An 8517-nucleotide genomic window follows, 5' to 3' on the forward strand; every position below is an offset into this window, starting at 1 on the left:
TTCCCTCTTAAGTGCTAAGGGTATTTATACACATGCTTGGGGGTGGTGTGGGGAGGGGCATGATTCAATTAGAGCAGCTTTGACAGCCACTCTAAAGAGCCCAGAACATCATAAGTATTAGCATCCCCACACTTTAAAAAAAAAAAAAAAAAAATGGTGTTGGGGGCGCTTTAATTAAAGCTTGTCAAATTATCTTTAGATAAAGCTTCCCCATTGCCATTTTTCAGTGAGGGGTGCTGATACAGGCAATCACGGCTTAGCACTCTTAATTGGTTCCTGAAAAACTGAGCATTAAGCAAAACCCAAAGTATTTGACAGCCCAAGATGGCTACGGCAATTGTTCTTAATGACGCAAGATGGCAACCGTGAGTGTTATAATGAAACTGGCTGAGTGTCAAGTGAAATCGGGTATCAATTTAAAATGAGTGTTATAGTGCTAAGCAAAACAGCATTAAGCAGGGGTTGCCTGTATATGCGACTGGTGTCTCCTGGAGCGCGGTAATTACCATGCAGACTTATTTAATTGAGCTGTAATTACAGCATGTTGAAGGGTGCCTATACATGTGCAGTGAGGCTGCTAAGTGCTTTAACAAAACTAGAAGATGGTGTGACATATGGCAAGAGAATGGTACCATTGATTTTAGATGGTATGACAGACTTCAGTGGATCTGAATAGAAGTTCTAAATGGAGAATAATTCCTTTTTGTTGGATTTTTCCCTGAGATTTATTAGTAAAAACAGATTTGAAAATGATATTTTAGACTGAATTTTAAACTTAAATGACATGCTCTTCCATGAAACTTTGTTCTGAAGAATTATGCACGTTCAGTAAGGACTTAGATATACCACGTGGTCTTCAAGTCTAATTAGACTTAACAGACATCTTTAGCTATCAAACACTAAATGAGCCTCTAATGCTCAAAGAATCTAGAATAATTTTGAATAGGTACACTGAAAAGTATCCTACTTCCAAAAAATTGCCAGAAGCAAAAAACCCTTAAATGAAAATCACCACATAATTTGTTCCCTATGAATTAATTTAATGCTAAATAGAAAAGGTTTAGGGGAATTAGCATATATTTTGAACCTAAACATGCATGATGCTATACTTAATTTTCTAAAGTGCCTTTAAAGAAAATTACCATGTGCTGTATCCTTTTCATCTGGAAAAATAAGACCTGCATGTCCAAAGTCAGGTAGAAGAAAAATAAAATTCCTTTAAAAACTGTGTCTTTAAAAACCACAATCATTTCATAGCATGAGGAAAGGGCTCAAGCCACCTGTTGTTTTCTGGTGGTGTGTGTGTGGGCATATAAATAGCCCTAGTATTCTCTATCATGATATGCATTGACTGTCCCAAGATGTGCTGGAGGAAAGATTCACAGGCTTTGTGGTAATCCCTGAACTCCAGCATGTTAATGTGCAGTATCTCTTCCCTTTAGGACCATAGGCCTTGGGCTTGAAGGTCATCAGGATGTGATTTACTACATACCAGTGATGGATATACAACTATAATTTTAGAGTAAGAGCAGTTTCTCTTCCACGCATATTTTTCAGGTTACTTACACCACTTCATCGTCCAAACTAGTTTAATATTTTCCCTGCGGTAGGTAGGAATCAAAATCACATCCAAGAGTGATTTTCCTAGAGTATCTTCACCATGACTGCATACACCAAAGGCAGTCTGGTAAGTTAAATGAGACATGCGCCCAGGCCCTTGGAGTGGCTATCCTATTTTGGGATAACTGTCTCATGGAATAGGGGGATAATATTTTAATCCAGGTGACCTCCATGGCACCATTCAGGAACAAAGACATTTTTGAAACCTTCAAAATTCGCAGAGAGAGAGAAATATATCTATCTATAATCGAGAGAGAGAGAGAGAATGAACTAAAGAGATAGGAAGAAGTTATGGTGAGAAATAGTTGGAAGGAACTGAGTACAGAGGCATGATCCACTTTTTAAGGTGAAGCAACAGGAAAAAGTAGGGGCAGGTTTAATGTGAACACTTCTGGATGAAAGGAGGTGCAGTCTGAGGACCTGACATTTACATGTGCACATTCCGTGGGTACATGAACGCTCACTCAAAAGAGAAGGTTGCCATTTTTGGACCAAACTGTGTGAACTGTCAATTCATACCTCCATGCTATAATCCAAGCCTGCCTGAAATGTTTTGCTTTTTTTTTTTTTTTTTTTAAAAGTTTATTCAGCAAAGAAAAAGAAAAGGTCATTTACTTCTTTTTTGCAAAATGTAGTTTCAGCCCCACTTAGTCATTGCCTCATGTAGAACCCATTTTATTTTTTACCCAAATTAGTATACTGACCTGGCATGAGAAATAGATGCTTAAGCAATATCTGTGTTTGGTATTTCAGAACTACTATATATTGACAAATCACACATGTACATTCCAATTCCTATTTCTTTATTCATTTCTAAGACATGATCATAATTTTGTCTTTCATTCTTTATATCTAAAAAGCTATATCTGCTTTTGTCTCTAGAAAGTGCAATGACGACATGCCAATTTCTATATTATCTGAGGAAAATCATAGCTTCTAGTTAGATGGCACATTTGTTCACACACCAGGTTATGTTGGGAAAGAAGTGGCATGCATCATTGCTTGAAAGTATTTATGGTTGATTACTGCTATAAGCAGGGCTTTATGCCCATTCATTATCTAGGAAACTAGTGAGAAAACATCTAGTGAATGTTGCTCAAATACAATCAACTTAAAATGTTTCTTGTTCTTGATTTCCCAATAAGACTAAACTTAACATGACCATTAAAATAGTTGGATGCTTTTTTAACTGCACAAAGAAGTCAGACAGGCATAATTCTGTGGGTCTGGATGGTCTGATAATGCCTACTGTCAAGAGGTAGGAGGATTTTTTTGTTTGTTTGGTTGGTGTTTTTTTGTTTTTTACTCTTTTGCTTGCCAAAAAATGAAGCTTTAGGGTAGTCAGAGTTATTGCCAAATTTGACAAGTAATTTCAGCTAAAGAGGTATGAAATAGTTTGAAAATGTTAAATTGTTTTGTAAATGCCGAAACTGCTGTTTTTTAAATTTCAAAAAATAAGATTTATAAAAAGAACTTGGTACCAGTCACAAAATGAAAAGATGCTACTAGGTTAGGGGTAACAACAGCCTCATTATACCGAGTAGTCCATGGCCAGGACATTTGAATTCTAAACCCTTGCCCCCCACTATTTCACTGAAACCAGAGTGTGGAATCTGGATATCCCACCTCAGAGATGGACATCCTAAATTCTGACCTATATATTGGACCACTTAATAGCTATGAGAAACAGAAAAGAAATAGCCATACCGAAGTATTGTATAGCTCAGTGGTATAGGTCACTCAAAGGTGAGAAACCCAAGTACTCTCTTGGCCTCATTTCAAATGGAACATAATCACCACTTCCTATGTTTTCTGAACTTCACCTTTGTCTCTTTACAGAATATTCTAATGCCTGGAAATCTAAAAGATAAAACAATATAGATCTTGGCCAATAATTATCTCCTTATCTCCCTGGACTTTCTTGAATTTTACCCCGCAACACGTATAATAAAGGGGATATGCAAGCATTACATTTAAATCAATTTAATCAAACTTAGCTTGGTCTAAACTCATCAAAATGAAATGTTTCCATAGCATAGGTCAAGCTAAGAGTGGTGTATGCAGTCTAAATTTCTGTTGTGCCAGACAAAAACAGCTGATAGGGTATAAACTGGTCTAATGAATGCTTGCAAGGTTGCCCTATCAATTCACATTAGCCTGCTGTCCTCCCACATTGTAGTATGCATTGCCAGCTCCCCACCCCTCTCCCACTGGGAGAGGCTTTGACATTTGGGCTGCACTCTTCTACTACAACCAAGGAAATTCCAGACCTGAGATAGCATGGGGGTGAGGGAGCACAATTTCTCTCCTCCACCCCACCTTGTGTTGCAAGCCACAGAAAGATGCAGGGGGACTGAGGTAGCTATATTCCTCACATAAGACTCAGTCCCCTGAAGACCTGAGACTCCAGCCTATGCCCTCACTTTCAAGACTCCATCCTGAAGTACCCCATGACCCATATGTATACCCAAACACTGAAGCAAGAGAACCTCAAGACCCAGGCACAGACACAAACCCTAATAGCTGCACACCAAACCAGAAACCCCAAACCACAAGATTTGTGCACAGACCCACAAGTCCAGGACCTCAGCGCTCAGATAGTGAGCCAGAAACACCAAATCTGACAAGACTTGAACACATAATTAGAGACCCCATATTTGAAAAGCAAGACTCACTCCCTACGTGCAGGACCTGGTTTTGGCATTTCAGGTCTGCAGCCTCATGGGGATGGGTTTGCAGATAGAGTATTCAGGTGAAGGATAGGCGACAACATGCTGGTCTCAGAACTGTTGGAATTGCGTTGCATCAAAGACCAGAAAGGTTTCCTCCCTTCCAGCTTCCCTTCTTCCCTCCCCAAGCAGGCACAGATGAGAAGGCTGGAGTCCCACAGGTGAGAAGCAGGTGCAGCCAACTTAATTCAGAAGCCAGTGTCACTTGCAGGTAGAGCCTCTGGACAGGCTTGCAGGTAGAACTTGAACAGTCCCACTCCAACCCCAAGAGCAAGTCTGTGGGAGTAAGGCACCTCCAAGTCTTGCAGTGCAAGAAGTCACTATACCAAATGCCCAGCACCCCCCACCCGTTCCCCTAGGGCCACATTACATTTTCCCATTCCCAAACAGCATGTCTCCCTACCACTCTGCAAAAAGCCCCTCTAAACTTGTGTCAGAGCACCCGAGACACCCAGGATGGCTTTGTCCTTGTTAGCCATGTAAAAGTTGTTGGGCTACTCAGAGATACTTCGTTGCCATAGAGAGTGTGGTAAATGGCCCTGCACAGGACATCCAGGTCATGGGTATCAAGGTACATACCAGCATGAAAATCTGCTAGAACATCTCTATGTGGGGACATGTAATGTCCCATAGCCTCCAGCAAAACAGTCATGCAGGCCAACAAGAATTGTGTGCCACATCTCCCATGAGCTTGTGCACAGCCAATAGGGCTCCATGGTACATGCAGTTAACAAGGCAGCACTCACTCTAGATCTCTTTTGGAAACCTCTGGGCAGGGGTAGCTCACTGCAGGGTGGGAGTATGGTTCCTAGTAGCAGCCATCCAATCAGGGATGGCCCACATGCTCAGCAATCTCCAGCATCTCAGGGAGCCTGCATAACATACTAGGATGTGCACAGAACGGCTCTCTGCCTGCAGGTCATCGCCACTGCAGGCTGCCTGGACACCTCTTCCTTCAATTGTAAATGCCTACATGCTTCTCTATCAATTCAAGTTTAGGTCATTCACACTAAACTTCATAACTTAGACTGGTTCTTCTTCATGCTTTTCAAACACTTAGACACTCAAAGATGCTAGGCTAATATCAAAATGATTCCCTTTCAATTGCGTGGTCATACTGTCTCAGCTTCTCTTGTATTTGTAAAACTAGGTTAGATATCATTGGAAAACATTTTCAAGATTACCAAAACTTGCTAATATTTGTAAAGCCAGATAGATACATGTTCAGTGGAACTCAAATCAAGTATGGGATGTGGAGTTCACCCTAAGTTATGTTGGTACAAAGAGGACCAAGGTATTTTCATGTAATAAACACATTGTAAAAATGCCATATCAGAGTTGGGATTTTAGAAACTTCAACTATCCATGAATAAAGGTAAGCTGAGGAAAGACCTAGAATTACTGACTGCTACTGAATGTGCTTTTTGTACTTTCTTGCTTAAATTTGAATCGTCATTCTGACAGCTTTGGTTTTTCTTTTGTCTTGAATTCAAACTGAGGCCTTTTTGTATTCTGATAGGGCATCCTTTCTAAAAGTTGCCCTATGTACCTCACAACTATGGTTCCAAATTGGAAAGCAAAGCCTGGAAAATAAAGGATTGAAAATAAAGTATAAATTCTTATTTCTTCCTACATTTAACTGGAAGAAAGCAATATCTTGTTATACTTTGAATTTGTTTCTAACCCTGTGGGGCACATAAAATATTGAAAACCCTTAAAGTTTTTTTTTTTTTTTTTTTTTTTTAATTGAAAGTTACCTGAAACTTTCATAACTTCCAGGAACATTTTAGGTTTTGATTAATGCTAGATGTGAGTGGAACTTCAGGTCCAAGAAAAAAATTTATGAGCTTCTCGTAACAGTTTCAGGATTATTGGTAGGTCAAATCCTTTTAGAAGTTGACACAGTTCTTTACTTCTAAGGCACACTTGCCTCTCAGGAACACTAGAACATAAGTCGGCCCTCAACAAACACAAACATAAGATAGTCCATACAGGGTTAACTCACGGTCCTAGGGTCTCTTCTCTAATCCCAAGAAGGCGATTCCATTTCCCTGCTGCTCTCTCAGCACTAGCATCTTCCTCCTCTCCATCTAGTACGAGTTTCCTGGTGTGATGCTGCTGGTTCCAGCTCCACAACCCCTGGATCTTTTCCCAGACCTTGTGAGGTAGCTTGGCTCAGTTCTGCCACCTCTAGCCTGACTCCTCTCACAGACCTATCTTTCTGGCTCGCTTACGCTCTCTCTCTCTCTCTCTCCCTTCCTTTCTACCCTGGGAGCCTTTTAGGCTCCTGTGGACTGGCTAATTATCCTCTGCAGCTGGTCCAGTTCTTCTAGGCAGTGCCTATTGCTTGTAGCTGGGCTGTAACCCTTGAAAGCCTGTGGAGTACTACATCTACAGTCTTCTGCAAACCTCTGAGAGCCAGCCTGCTACATTCCTTTTTTCACCCCTATACAGTCTCCTGATTCATGCTTCCAACTCAGAAATGCCTTAAAAACGTCCCCAAATCAGTTTTACCAACTTTATATGGAATGTAGATTTGATTTAATTTCAATAGTCTAAATCAATTTGATTTTGTATTCCTTAAGCGATTCCCTGTGGCTATAACTGTAAAAAATTCAAGCAGTTTTCTGAATGTAAGAGTTGTCTCTTGAGATAAAAACTGATTATTAATAAAGGTTAGAAAAATTGAACATGACTTTCAGCCACCCCAGTAAAGCAGGTTTGTGCTAAATGACAAGTGACATTAAAAACCCATGAGAAGCTGGTCTCCGTCAGGCTCAAGGGACTTAATTGGTTCTGGGGAAAGAAAATGTCACCTTTATAGGCAGTTAATTTTGTTCCTACCCAAGAACAAATGCATGGAGATAAGAAGCATTCCTCCAAGTAAGGCCTTTTTAAGACAAGGGAAACAAGCTAAGCAAAGCCTTTAAATGCTTCTTTTTCCATTGATATTTTGCTTCTATTTGAGGGTTTCATTATGAGCTCAACCCTGCATGATGCAAGTGTAAGGTGAGCACACTCAGAATTTCAGGATTACATTTATTTTCCAATAGCCTGCATTTTTATACATTTATACTGAAGGCTTCTTAAGACCTGCCCAGAGTCTTGACAGCCCTTGATAACATTACAGTGAGAACTGTAGGCCAATCCATCAAAGTAGTTAACTGTTTAAAACTGAAACACCAATTCAACTTTGGGTACATGCTTAACAGTTTCACTGAAAGAGGTCAGTGTTCAGCCCTTGCAAAATTGTAACACAAGTACAAGGCAAGCCTTGGTAACTTTGAGAGGTACAAACTTCTGGTTGAAAAGCATAGCATTACTGTTAAATACCTTGCCCTCTTATTACAACCTGTCTTGTTGCAAACAGGAGCCTCCTTGCAATTATGCTGTCTTACCCTTACCCTGTGATGTATTTCTGACAGAGGCCTTCAAGTTTTTAGGCTTGGAATGCTGTTAACTGAAATTCCCTTAGATATTATACCTGGGAAGTTTTGAAAAAAAAAAAGGATTTTAAGCCTTTTTTTTTTTTTTTTTTAAAGTGGACATTAGAGTTCTTTTACTGCAACACAGGCCTAGCATTCCCAGATGCCTATATATTTCCCCTTTTGTAACCTAAAATTACTGCCTTCAGTTATAAATGTCTGGAACTGTAATCCTTCCAAGCACAAACTGGCATCCTTGTCAACTAAAAATGAACTCTCTCTCAACCCTAGTTGTAAAAATTGAGATACATCTGACATGAATAGCTGCTGCTCAAGTGAGTTAGATTGAATCTAAAAATTGTTTCTCTTTAAAGCTGGGTTAATTTTCCAATTCCGTCAGTTATCCTGAGTTTTGCAATTTGAAATATTATTCTTAAGGTGACTCCTCTTCGAATGATCAAACTATATAGAAATCTAGCTTGTATTTAAAAGAAAAAAAAAAGTTAGTTTTGTCCCCCCAGGGTTGCATAGGAAAGTTTGAAAGGGTGACTTCACTCCACCCTACAGGCTCAAAAACCAAAAGAACAATAAACAATTAATGCCACCCCCCCCAAAAAAAAACCCCAAACAAACAAACAAACAAACAAAAAATCAGTAAGGAGAAAGGAATAATCATTTTTGAGTGGTGCGGTTAGCAATATTAATTCATTTATTTTTATGGTCATGAGGAATTATCATAACCT

At 39.6% G+C, this 8517-nt stretch overlaps 1 long non-coding RNA gene across 1 annotated transcript in view; it reads right to left on the bottom strand.

Moving 5' to 3' along the window:
• LOC102382912 overlaps nucleotides 1–6578 on the bottom strand; it is a 13045-nt gene extending 6467 nt beyond the window's left edge. Inside the window, exon 1 of the long non-coding RNA XR_325025.1 lies at nucleotides 6355–6578. This is a non-coding gene — a long non-coding RNA (uncharacterized LOC102382912). The remainder of the gene's footprint in view (nucleotides 1–6354) is intronic.
• Between the last annotated feature and the right edge of the window lie 1939 nt (nucleotides 6579–8517).

The sequence above is a fragment of the Alligator sinensis genome, unplaced genomic scaffold (genome assembly GCF_000455745.1).
Source record: "Alligator sinensis unplaced genomic scaffold, ASM45574v1 scaffold339_1, whole genome shotgun sequence".
Lineage (NCBI taxonomy): Eukaryota > Metazoa > Chordata > Crocodylia > Alligatoridae > Alligator > Alligator sinensis.